This window comes from Dasypus novemcinctus, chromosome 6, assembly GCF_030445035.2.
Source record: "Dasypus novemcinctus isolate mDasNov1 chromosome 6, mDasNov1.1.hap2, whole genome shotgun sequence".
In the NCBI taxonomy this organism is placed as follows: Eukaryota; Metazoa; Chordata; class Mammalia; order Cingulata; family Dasypodidae; genus Dasypus; species Dasypus novemcinctus.
In genome coordinates, this window is record NC_080678.1 from 102,613,414 (window position 1) to 102,627,088 (window position 13,675).

The 13,675-nt window shown below is 51.7% G+C and overlaps 1 pseudogene; it reads left to right on the forward strand.

Moving 5' to 3' along the window:
- Positions 1 to 13,675, forward strand: part of LOC101432720 (transmembrane protein 132B-like) — a 253,068-nt pseudogene that overhangs the window by 142,709 nt on the left and 96,684 nt on the right.

Below are 13,675 nucleotides of genomic sequence, written 5' to 3' on the forward strand. Positions count from 1 at the left end.
TGTTGTAATTGTTCTGTGTTTGTCTGTCTGTTCGTTCAATGTCAACATATATTGTGATACCTCCGGATGGTAAATATAAATTACTAGAAATCTTTAAAAGAGCTCTATTCAAATGGCCAAAAATTAAATAAGCGCTTATATTAATACTTAAGTTTATTATATTAATACATAAGTTTAAATGTTAATAAGATATCTACAATTAAAAAAAATTGTAAGTCTTAATTAACAAAATTAACTGTACGTCTTCATAAAAAGTTGTTCTTGCCTAGATTAAAATGAATAACTTATTTTTCTTCACAGGATGATATAAAGAATGTAAAACTTATATGAATATTAAAAAGGTTAAAAGTTTGTAAAAATGCTAACGGAAATGTAATAAGTTTTGCAAAAAGACGTATTTTGTCCTAAAGTAGGATGGCTAATTTTTCATAAACTCTTGAAACTTAATTTGCATGCGGCAAGTGTAAAAGGTATTGTGATAACTTTACGTAAGGGAATGTGTTCTGTAAAGATAAAATTTATCTTCAATAGTTTACATTAAGGTATTAAATGGCTAATTCCAAAAGGTCATTCTTAAATATATATATATAAAACTGAATTGATGATAATAATAATAAAAGGTAATTTTATAACAGGAAAGATTAACAGCAACCAAGCTCCCCTGCCAACTTGCTTTTAGGAAATGGTTTCTAATATTGCATGCTACTAAGTATTTAAAGAAAAGTTATTCTTAAGGAAACAGAAGATGATTTTGTCTTTGCAGCCATTGTCTATTTAGCAACACCCCACGCTATCGGCCTAGCCACTGTTGCGCCGGACGATTGGAACCTTAAACAAAGACTCCTCCTCACTGTCATCTTCCTATCTATCGTTACTATATTTACTGCCCTCATTCTCCTTCGTTTATAAAGCAGTCTCCTACAAACCACAAAGCTTCTGTCTTAAACATACCATTCTCAACCCTATCCTCTAAATGATCTTCTCACTTCCCCCACAGCCTTTAATACTTTATTTCTTCCTCATAACCTTTGCTTTCTTGATAATAATTTCCGCCATCTGTCTAGCCGCTACCGCCCCAGAAAATTGGAACCTCGGCCAATGAATTCTACTCTCCATCGCCTTTCTGTTTATTATCCTCTTTTATGCTTTACTCCTTATCTTCCTCCCATAATGACTTCACCAAGCCTCCTCTTGTCCAAAACCATCACCCTTCTTTTCCTCACATTCCCCATTGCACTCACCAACCCCAGCCATCAGCCTTTTAATTGGACAGTAAGCCTCTGGCAGGAAAAAGTAATCCTCTCCTACAATGTCTTCACTGCCAAGGAGAGATCAACTACCTGCAACGCGCTGTCATCCTGGACTTTTAACAACAGATGGATCTTATAGCCGCCGAGATCAACAAGAATTGGACATTGGCCACCCTTGCTTGCAACGGCAAGATACCACCCCCTAAATTGTACATTTATATCCCCGTCATACTCACCTCCCTCTTCAGCCCTGCTTCCCTCATTGCTTACTGCCTCTTGGGCCTCGGCTACTTATTGCTGCTGCCATCCTGGCCCTTATTTGAAAAGAAGGGGGAAATGTGGTCACCCCTCGGGCTGAAGTGTGGTTTGCTGGCCTGGAGGGGGGAGCAGCCGCGGTAGGCCTAATTCCGCTGCCCCCATAATAGGGTGGTTGGTCAGGCCCACCGCCACCCCTGAAGGAAGCTCGGCATGGGTGCAGAGTGCCCTCGGGTCTCCCCTTCTCGGCAGCCATGCTTCCGCAGCCGCCCCTCCTCCCGGATGGCACCACACGATGCCTGTGGGGCGGCACCCTTCTTCTTCTTTCTCCCTGCGCAGGCGCAGGGTGGAAAATTCCAGTCTGCCCTTTTCCCCTCCCCCGACAGCAGCAATAGCCAGGCGTGGGCGGAAAAATCCAGTCTGCCCTTTTCCCTCCCCCCATAGCAGCAACAGCCAGGCATGGGCGGGAAACTCCAGTCTGCCCTCCACCCCAGCAACAGCAGCCACCAATCCCTAAACCCTGCCCCTTCCCCCAGCAACAGCGACAGCCAATCCCTAACCACCACCCCTCCCCCATCCAGTACCGCCCACTGACCTTTCGCCAGCAACCAACCAGAACAGGGCGTGGCTTCGACCAATCAGCCTTCCCCAGCCCCTATAAAACTGTTGCCTCTCCCTCAATAAAGTGGACTTGCGTGTTTACCCTGTCTCCACGGTAGTTTTTCTGCCGTGCGCCCTCCAGTCCTGAGAGCCCCCGACAAGGGCCTGGCCTCCCTTGTCCCCAGTTCGTCGCCTGCTTCTCCGGGTGACCCCTTCGTCGCCTGCTTCTCCGGGTGACCCCTTCGTCGCCGGCTTCGCTGGGCGACCCCGCCAGCCAAACCGCGCAACCCCTTGTGAGACCGATCCCTCGTCTGCTGCCGGACCAACCCCTCGTCCCAAGCAGGACCAACCCCTCGTCCAGAGCTGGACCGACCCCTCATCCGCAGCCAGACCCCACCTCTACCGACCGAGCAAGCCGCCGCAATTTTAGATAGCAAGAGCTTTCCTCAAGGTTGGTAATGGGGAGCGACTAAGAGAGGACCGAACTCCTAAAAGTCATATTTGGGGAGTCAGTGGAAGATGGTTTCTGAGCTGAATTTCCTGGAAGGGGTTTGGGATGTTGTCAGAAAGCCAGAAGCAGAGGGAAGAAAAAAATAATTGTGGCAATTGTCCTAGCTGTCTCCGGGCTTGTCATGGTGATGCTGATAAAATCAAGTGAGCTGGAAGGGAGGGTGAGAAATTGTCGTGGACTTGGCAGCCGAGAAAGCGGAGGTGCTTAAAGTGTTTGCTCGTTATCCAGATTTATTGTTTTCAGCTCTGGGAAAGTGTTGGTAAGCAAAAATAAGGTCACTCTTACCGGCCTGCAAGGTATGTTAAAATGTTTTAAAAGAAAAAGAATATGACATCAATTTCTGGTGGTGGGGAAATGGGGTGATGGTGGGCTTACCTTTTGGGTTAGCTTACTGATTAGGAGCCGGATGGAGAGTTTCTTGGAGCATTTAAGCCAGAAAAATGTATTTGAGATTTAAACAAGAACAGACTCTATCAAACAAGAGAGAGTTGGGGACATCTTTCTATTTTTAAAGAAAATATTGCCTGATGAGAGAAAAGTATAGAAAAGAGTATGAAGAGAGAAAGTGATTTTCTTATTAGAGCTGGTCACATAAATGGAAAGATGCAGGGAAGTGGTCAAAAAGGACCATAGACCAGGCCTGCCTGGGCTTTTGCAAGTTTCAGGCCAATCTCTCGTCTTCCTCCTGTCTGTCTGAGCCCATAGAATGAAACTGAAATCCCTAATGAGGAAGTCTTCCCCCAGAAATCAAGCTTTATTCGTGGTCACTAGACTGGCTTAAGGCACAAGAGTGGATGTGTATATATTAGCGGGATTTTTTAACAATTGTGGAAAGAAAAAGATTCTAATTAGACCTAGCTTAAGCAAAAAGGAGTACAGGCTGTGGGGATACGGGGCGCTTCCTGGGAGCCTGCGAAGAGCGAGCCTGGGTTCCAGGCAGTGGGACCAGGAGGGAGCACTCCCCTAGGACTGGGAATTCCATTTTCATCTCCACTGCCTCCTTTTCACTGTAATCTCCCTTCCCAGTTCTTATCCCCTTCCCCCTTTTCTTTCTTTTCTTAAATAGTTGTTAACAACGAGATACATACAAAAAACCGTATCATTCACTTTTTAAAGTAATCATATGGTGCTGTACTTTCTAGGGCCTAATTTCACTTTCGAACTTCATGCTGGAGGCAAACTAAAGATAATCACTTTTTTTTTCCCTTTAGGCAATAAAATCCCACACTGGGATTTATGAATGAAATAAATAGATATCAGAAAAACAACTCACCATGATCCCCTTTGCCATGAAACAGGTAGCTCTGGTCTTCCGGATAGTGATAAAGTGAGAGAAGAGACGGTAGCAAATCAATGGACCAAAACCCAATGGGAGGATGCCAGGCTGGCTTATTGTCCCCTGCCCCCCCCCGAGGAAGACTGGCCCATCTGAGTCTAGTTACACCTCGACCAGCAGAGTCCACGTGCCAGCAGAGCTCACCCCGGCTGCTGAGACTGCACATCCCTGCTCGAGAAAGCAGCCCAGATCAGATTTCTCAGTAGGAATTTCACATTCCTAGGAAGTGTCCCTGGCCCAGCTGAAGTCAGGGGTCAGCTCTGAGTCCAGAGGCCGTGGCTAAGGCCAGGGAGGGGGTCGGTGATAATATCAACATCACTTTCCTGCCCTGTGGATGGGGGTGGGGCATTCAGAGCTCTGGAGGGCCTAAAGATGGTCTGCAAGCTAGGAAGACAGCTCCTCAGGGGTCTCCCAGAAGTCGGAGCCCAGGTTCCTCAGGGATCACGAGTGCCTCCAGGGGCCCCAGGGCTGTAATAAATGGGCGGAGTGGTCCAGGACTTGTGGAGAGTGCCAGTCCCGTTGAAGAGGGTGGCACCTGGGCTGCCCTGGCTGATGGTTGCCCTGTAGGAATGTGGCATAGTGTTGCCTGGTCTTCCAGTTTTTTTCCAGAGAAGCCAGAAAGACCAACTCATTGCCTTTGGTGTAGAATCTTCTCGTTTAAAAATATCACAGCCAATTCAAATTTCGTACAACCATGGTTGGGGCGTGGTTTAACAAAGCCCACATGGTGCCAGGTTGCAGCCTCTGAGTTTTCTATTTAACTTCCCCATCAGCCAGGAATGCAAGAAAAGAACCCCCATTCTTGGGCTGTTTCCATTGATTGATATAGTCCTAGAATTTCAAAAAGTCCTGTTCAGCAGTTTGATGGTAGGGAGCCAGGAAATCAACCCCATAAGGAGAAAATGCTTTGGGCCCCCAAAGATAAGAGATCCCTTTTCTAGACTGGGGACCCTTAAATACTTTCAGACTCTAGACTTCTGATGCCAACCACTGCCTGGGTTGTCAGCTGGGTTGTCGGCAAGTTCAGAGGGAGCAGCGCTGCTTTTGACAAAATGTAAGTGAGGAGGCAGTGTGGATTTTATGAAATGGCAGAAGGTGATGATTAAATTTATTCATGCACGATTCTGAGCTGGCCATTAGCTCACGATGGAAAGATTTGTCCAACAGGCAGAAAGACAGACAAAATACCTCTGCCCGCTGAGGGGACAGGGAGCAGGTGTCTTCCCTGTTCCACTCTGGGAGGACTGGTGGTGCGGGGAGATGTGCAAAGGGGGCAGCGGGTGTGCTGGGGGTCCTGGAGTGGTTGCCTGTCATGTAGCCCCATTCTTCAGGGCTCAGCCCCAACCTGACCTTCAGGACACCTTCGTGACCTGCCATCTTCTGGGGCTCTGCATCCCCCCACCCCTGCAGCATAGTGTCTGTTCTCATTTAGCATGGGTTCTTCTAAGACTTTCTCAAACTGTTGTTTGATAATAGTTCGTTTGTTTGCTTGTTCATTCATTCATACATTCATTCATTCAAGAGATATTTAATGAGCATCTACTATGTCCTGGGCAGTGTACCAAGCACTGTGGGTACATTAGTGAGCAAAACAGGCATTTTTACAATGAAATAACTTGGTTTGAAGGGAAATGCTACAGGAAACTTACAGGGAGGTAAGGGGATCAGAATTGCAGGGAGGGGGGTGGGATTTTAAACGGGGTGGTCAGTGCAGGCTTTAATGAGGAGCTTGGCATTTGAATAAAGGCTTGAGGGAACTTCTTTTTTATTTAGCACCTTGTGTTCATGCTCATGGTTTGGGATAACATTTTCCCATAATTTTTTTTTAAACTTAAAATAGATGTGCTCGTTTATTCAACAAAACTTTGTTGAGTATCGGGGTGGCTTCTATTCATCCGTAGTTTTCAGCTCCAATGTCGGTTTCTTATGGAGACATTCCCAAATGCTCTTTCATTCTCTCCAGTTTTTTAAAATTATGTTTTAAATTGCTATCTTTATATTTTTATCATAAAGTTTTATTGAACTTCTTTTTTTTTTTTTTTAAAGATTTATTTATTTATTTAATTTCCCCCCCTCCCCCGGTTGTCTGTTCTTGGCGTCTGTTTGCTGCGTCTTGTTTCTTTGTCCGCTTCTGTTGTCGTCAGCGGCACGGGAAGTGTGGGCGGTGCCATTCCTTGGCAGGCTGCACTTTCTTTTCACGCTGGGCGGCTTTCCTCACGGGCGCACTCCTTATGCATGGGGCTCCCCTACGTGGGGGACACCCCTGCGTGGCAGGGCACTCCTTGCACGCATCAGCACTGCGCATGGCCAGCTCCACACGGGTCAAGGAGGCCCGGGGTTTGAACCGCGGACCTCCCATATGGTAGACGGACGCCCTAGCCACTGGGCCAAAGTCCGTTTCCTTGAACTTCTTAAAAACAAATTCAACCTTCCTCTTTTATTTTTATGATTGCATTAATCATTACCCGAAATTACCTTGTTCTTTACCTGACTGTTAAGGTGGGGCACTGTTCGTTCTGCCTGCCAGTGAATTCCCAGGGCCTGGCACATAGTAGTTGCTTGATAAATGATACTGATGAGCTGAATGTGCCAGGTACGGTAGTGAGACTGGGAGTGAGGACGTTGTCAGCACAGGCTCTGGCCTTTGAAGAATTCATGTTCTCTTGGTGGAGGCAGAGGGTGCATCAGTAGACTTAACCAGTGTGAGGAGGGGCTCAAGGCTCAGCTGGCTGGTAGTTCTTTGTTTTCTAGGACAAGTGACATCCTCCAGGATTTCACTGGGTGCCCTGTAGCCTTTTGAGGATGTTCAGTGAATTAAACAAATACTTGTTGAATTCCTGCAGTTTGCCAGGCACTAGGCCAGCAGCTGCAGACAGAGCAGATGCTGTGTCGGGCTCCTCTGGAGGGAGACTGGAGCTCAGCCTTGGAGGGCGCCCGCTGGGAGTGACTGAGCGAGCCCCTTTCCAGGAGCATTTCTTCACTGTGGTCCTTCTTCAGTGTTCACCCTGATTTCAGGTCGGCCTTTAAGTTAATGCCTAGAAAGAAGGTTCCTGGGAGAAAACAGAGGCTCTGAGCCCAGAGATGCAGCCTCTCTGCACGGTTTCCAGGACAACCCATGTGGGGACGCTTCACCATCTCAGCCTGGCAACTCAGCACCATCCAGAAGGTGGGGGGAGCAATCCCAGTAAATGACCACTTGCTGGAGAACAGGTCAAGACTTTGAGCTCGCTCACTCTTTCTGTCCTTCCTCCCCCTCCCTCCCTCCCTCCCTCCCGTTCCCACTTTCCCTCCTCCCTCCCCCTTTTCTTCCTCTCCCCCCCTCCTTCCCTCTTTCCTTCCCTCCCTGCCCCCTTCTCCCTCTCTTGCCCATCTTCCTCCTCCCTCCCTCCATCTCCCTCCCTCTTGTCCCCTGCTAAACAGCCATTATTGTCAGTAAGTTCCCTGCTGAGAAATAGCTGGGTACGGTCCCTGGGCACAAGGGGTGGGGCGGGGTGCTGTCCCTTCCCCCACTTTCCCCTCGCCTCCTTCTTGCAGACATTTCTGAGCTGCAGTCCCACTGAGCAGCCACAGGTGGCCTCAGCCCTGCTTCGGGGGTCCTGGGATCGTGGGGAGACAGCTTTTAGGAGAGGTGCAGCTCCCTGGGCACCAAGCCTTCAGGAGGCCTGTCCTTTGGGAAGGCGGCGTGTGCTCCCACTGAAGGAGAGAGCAGCCACGCAGTGCGGCCACTTCCACTCAGCCGCCAGCCCGCATGCACGCACTCGGGCATGCAGGCACACATGCCCGCCCTTCCTACCCCGGGGAAACAGGACTCGTGAACAGCTCGTGGCTGAAACACCGATCTTGATTCCTGCAAGGCAGCTGGTAATGGTTCACCTGAGAGAACTGTTCAGCACTTCTCTAAATGTCAAAGGCCTAGTAAGACTAGACCAGGTACAGGCAGAATTCATAGTTATGAACCCATCTCCATGGACGTGAACTTCCCAGCAAGCGTGCCAGCTGCCTGGAAGTATAAGACCTCCAGCCTCGGATTTGAGGGAAATGACTTTAAAGAACACATGGGGAAGCAGATGTGGCTCAATGGATAGAGCGTCCGCCTACCACATAGGAGATCCAGGGTTCAATCCCAGGGCCTCCTGGCCCATGTGGTGAGCTGGCCCACATGCAGTGCTTATGCGCGCAAGGAGTGCCCTGCCACGCAGGGGTGTCCCCCGCATAGGGGAGCCCCATGCGCAAGGAGTGCGTGAAAAAAGCACAGCCTGTCCAGGAGTGGCGCTGCACACATGGAGAGCTGATGCAGCAAGATGACACAACAAAAAGAGACACAGACTCCTGGTGCCACTGAGAATGCAAGTGGACACAGAACACACAGCAAATGGACACAGAGAGCAGACAATGAGGGGGGGGGAGAGTAATAAAGAAATCTTTAGAAATAAATGGACACATGGTGGTTGACCCGCGGACTTTGTAGAATTTCTATGGGCGGTCCATGTCCCAGGCCAGAAGTCAGAGAGGAGAAGGAAGGGCCCACAGCAGGGCTCAGCCCGCCCACACAGACCCCGCCCCACCTGCCAAGGCCTGGCCCTTCTCCACCCATGCCCACAGTGCGGATTTAGCTGGGCGAAACAGCCACTGGCAGAGTTGTGCTTCATCTCCAACCTCGCTGGACTTCCTCTTTCTTGGCATTTTCCGAGGCCTGCAGTGCACTGAGGACCTAGTGGGTATTAGCAGCAGCTCCTTGGTTCTGGTTAGACACACGGAGCAGCCCAGGAAAAGGCTGAAGGGCGAGGCTGAACAGATGCTAGGCAGAGGATCCTCTGACCAGAGAGGAGACTCGAGGCTGGATGGGAAATGGGGGTGACCGAAGCTGGAAACTAAATGCCTCCCTACCAAAGTTCCTGAAATCTCTCCAGCCCAGGAAAACACGGGTCCCCTTGTGGGGGAGCCCCGTGCGCCCACCCCCCATCCTTCCAGGAGCCCATGGTCTGTCAACACGCCTTTTCTCCTGGTGCTGAGTGCCTCGCACAGCCGGATCCTTGAGGATTCACAGCACCCGGGTTGGGCTCAGGCAGCACCACCAGGCTGTGTCTGCCCGTGGGAGCCCCTGGACTGGGCCGAAGCTGGGGCTCTCTGACTCCAGGGTGGTCAGAGTATGTGTGCATGGTAATGAATGGGCCAGTTCACCCCCCTTGACACGCCCCAGCCTCATAACTCTACCACCAGGGGAGACACATGTGACTGTGACTTCCCCTTCTCAGCGGCGTAAACTGAGGCTGGAAGAGCGTACCTGGATTGCCCAGGATACAAAGCAAGCCATCTGCCCTGCATTTGCGCTGTCCAGTGCGGCAGCCGCTGGCCACGTGAGGCTCCTGAGCACTTGAAATGAGGCTGGTGGGAGCGAGGGCCTGCACTTTAAATTGTACTTGTTTTCATCTAGGTTACATTTATTTTTATTTTTTTAAAATATTTATTTATTATTATTTTTTTAATTACATTAAAAAAAATATATGAGGTCCCATTCAACCCCACCGCCCCCGCCCCCCACTCCCCCCACTCCCCCCACAGCAACACTCTCTCCCATCATCGTGATACATCCATTGCACCTGGTAAGTTCATCTCTGAGCATCACTGCACCCCATAGTCAATGGTCCACATCATAGCCCAGACTCTCTCACGTTCCATCCAGTGGGCCCTGGGGGGATCTACAGTGTCCCGTAATTGTCCGTGAAGCACTATCCAGGACAACTCCACGTCCCGAAAACGCCTCCACATCTCATCTCTTCCTCCCGTTCCCCACACCCAGCAGCCCCCATGGCTACCGTTCCCACACCCATTCCACATTTTCTCTGTGGACATTGGATTGGTTGTGTCCATTGCACACCTATGTCAAGTGAGGGCTTAGATTCCACATGGGTACTGGATGCACTCTTCCCGCTTCTAGTTGTAGACACTCTAGGCTCCATGTTGTGGCGGTTGACCTTCTTCAACTCCATGTTAGCTGAGTGGAGTAAGTCCAATAAGTCAAAGTTTAGGAGCTGAAGTCTGTTGAGGCTCTGGGCCTGGGTGTCATATTATCAGTCCAGAGATTCAAATCCCCTACATATATCTTAAACTCAGCACCAACTACAATTCCAATAAAGTAGCATGCAAGTCTTGTGAAAAGAGATCCCCTCTGAGTTACATTTAAATGTAAATGCCGCTTGTGGCCAGAGGCCACCTCCCTGGGCTGTGCCGTGCCGTGCCGCAGAGTTTCCTCAAGTCTACAGGGAAACGAGGTGATGTGGAGTCAAAGATGACTCTGCTCTGGGTAGAATTTCACGTCAGGCAGGCCAGGACCACCCGGCTTTGTCAGTCCCCCACTGTATCTGAGGACATCTTGACGTCTGTGGGGGAATCTGGTTGGGGATCCCCAGTTCTTACGTCAGCCCTAAGGGCCATGGGGGAGCTGTCCAAGGTGGGAGAATCCTCTCTGGCAAGTGGCTTGCAATGCATTCTGTGCAGGCTGCCAGTTGGGGGTGTGGGTGGCGACTGTGCCCTGGCCCCAGCGAGGCAGGGCAGAGGCTTCCAGCCCAGTTCAGTCCGGGCCAGCCCGGTGGCAGTCAGGGGCCACTGGTTAGGCTTGTTGGTGTGACTCAGGCCTTGGGCAGCTTGTGGGTCAGTCTCGCTGGGGCCACGTTCCTCAGATCTGGGGAAAGCTGGGTTCTGGGGGATGAGGCAGGCTGACGGATCAGCGGTGCTTCCCAAAGCTGGGGCTGGAGGGGTGTGCACCACTCAGTGGGCCCCGGCACTGCGCAGTGCAGTAGTCAGCCTGCACCGTAGCAGGCTCTGCCGCGGACGAGACCTTTGGAGAATACAGATGCTGAGAAGGCACTTGTCCTTTTGTTTATGTCCCCAACCACCTCCTTCACGCTCCCCCCTTCCATGAGCACACATGCAGCCTCGGCGCTCCAAGAATTAAGGCTCATAGGATTTTCTTGGATTCAAGCAGATGAGATGAAAAATCAGCTCTCACCCCTTGCCTGTTGCTCGTGTAGCTTAGGAAGCCCTTCCCTCTTCTGGGGCTCCCAAGGCCCCGCACCCACTGTTCTCTCCACTGGTCCACAGACAGACGGCTAAGTCTAAGCAGAACTAGGCAGAGCCTACTGTGTGCCTCGTGGAGTAACAGTGGAGCCAGATGTGGGGGTTTAGGGGTATTCCTGGTGTGTGGTGCTTGGACCGGGCTTGGGCACACGAGGGAACGGGCAGGGGAGAGAGCTGGGCAGCGTGCCCGGTCACGACACGCTGTCTGATGCCTCGTTGAGTGGGGACAGTCGGATTTCCACGCATCCCCGAAGATGGGTCGTCTGCCTGTTCCAAGGAGGAGGCCGTTGATGGGCAGCCTGGAAATAGCCCTGTTGGCATCACCATGTGCTTGTTGGACTTGGACATAATTCTTCTGGTGACAAAGGGGAATGTGACAGTGCATTACATTCTTGCCATTCTGCTAAGTCTTGGGTTTTAAATTGCACTTTAACGTGTGTTTGTTTTCCAGAGCAAATGGCTCCCTCTACGAGATCTTGCAAGTGGACTTTGGAATTGACAACAGCAGTGGCCTGGCTGGGGCGCAGCAGATCACCTGGCAGGCGGAGTACCCAGGGGAGGCCTCCATGAGCGAGCTGGTCGTCTCTGAGATCTTTGTCAGCCAGACAACCTTCGTGGGCATTGTCCCTCTCGCAACGGTAGGAAATTGGGCCTTAGGAAAAAGTGTCACGAGGAAACGATCTCCACCCACTTTCAGTATTCAGAGAAACATGAAACATTTGATAATCCGTTATTTCCCAAGTCCCAGATGCACATTGTTTAGGCTTTTTTCCCTGTCTAAACTTCATTTTCTTTACTTGCTGTCCATAATGGCTCCTTGGAAATGACTGGGGGTCTACTGTGGAAACCGCTTGTCGTTTGTGGGCGTTGCTGAGCCGTGTCTCGGGGAGCCCTTGTGTGTGATTGCCTTACTCTGCATGTTCACCAGGGCTGAGAGCTGCACTGAGTGAAGGTGGTTTCATTGAAAAGCAGCAGGGTTAGGTGGCGGTGACAGAGCTGTCAGCCAGGGAGCCAGCTGCTTGCCAGCCACCTGCCTTGTGGGAGTAAGGGCGCCCGGCTTGCCACAGTAGCAAACGGTGCGGCAAGAAGTGATACCGCCTCTGCCCACTGGGTCTAGATAAGGTGACCACGCCTGACTAGGCCTTTGCTGCTAACGGCTGGCCGGCGCTGCCCTCCCCCTTTTTATCTCCCGCCTAGCCCAACATCCGGCCAGCTCTCACTCCCCCTTTCCCCTCCCCTATTCCAAACCTCTCAGCCAGCCCTCTGCCTAGCAACCGCTTACAATCACCTATCAGGAAGCAGTACCCGCCCGCACCTATCAAATCCCTCCACGCAGTCCCTAACCCTATAAAGCTGTGTCCCCTTCCGCAATAAACCGGACTTGTGCACAGACCTGGTCTCCACGGCTTTCTTCCTCCCCTTGCCGTGCGTCCTCCACGCCTGAGAGCCCCTCTGAGGCTGTCTGCCGTAGCATCAGACGCCACTGCGGTCTAGTCTGACCCCTCCAAACCCCCCCGTCAGCATCGGGGTGCAAGCCGCCCCAGCCGCACTGCCTGAGCGTCCCCAGGGCTCTTGGGGGTTGGCAGACCCTAAATGCAGGTGGAGAGCCAGAGCCTTGCTGGGGGCTGACCCGCTGATGGGAGGGGCTCTGGGAGCCCCCCAGCCGCCCTGTGTTTGTGTTTCACTGGCCTAAAGGCCAGGATTTCTTCCCCCAGTTTTGGCTGGAGCTCCATGCCTGACCAGGGTGAGGGGCCACGTCTGAGAAGAGTCGTGGATGAGCCCCCAAGCCTGAAAAGGAAGGCGCTGGGGGTCAGGAGGATGACAGCCCCTGGGTCTGGCAGGCTCGTGATCCCCTTTGCCGCCCAGGGTGCTGAGAACGTGCCAGGCGTGTTCTGCTCTGGTTTGGCCTTCCTTTCTGGACACCTGGACGTCCCGGGGACATCTGTGGGTGCTTTCATCACCCATCTCTTGAGGCAGCACCACAGTCAACATCCTGGCAAGTGAAAACCCTGCGTCCTACGGTCAGTTCTGTGTTCCCCAGGTCTTGCTACTTGGCTCTTCTCTCTCTTTTCTTCACCTGAAACAGTTTCCCCCCATCTCCCAGCCTGGCTCCTCCTCTTCCTGCAGGACTCAGCTCAAACGTTAGAGGCGCCTCCCCTGTCCCCTGGGCTGAAATCGGCCCTCGGTCACCCTCCTCGCCTGCCACTACCCATCTCCTTCCCATCTTTTATGTTCTCTGAAGGCCTTGTCCCTATTTGAGATGAAGGGCCCACCATCATCCTGTCACCAGGTGAGCTCAGCGAGGGCAGCACCTGGTGGGCCTCATCCACACCTGTGAGCCCAGCCCAGGAACATGCCTGGCATGGGGGCACTGCCCATGTGTGCTGGCTGGCTGCGTCTTATGCCTTTATCCAAGCTCCAGGGGGGGCCGTCTGGCTCCTGAAGCCTGGACTGATGGAGGTCGCCCGTCCGCACTGACCTCCATTTTGGTTTGGGGGCAGCCCCGGTTTGTCCAGCTTGCTTTCCCCTCGGGAGCGCTCTGTCAGTTCTCTAGGTTGATCTCTTACTCAAAATTCGCACAAGTTCGCTCTGCACTTCACCGGCAGCGCTCAGGCCACGGCGGGTCTGGCGCTGATGTTGCCGGGG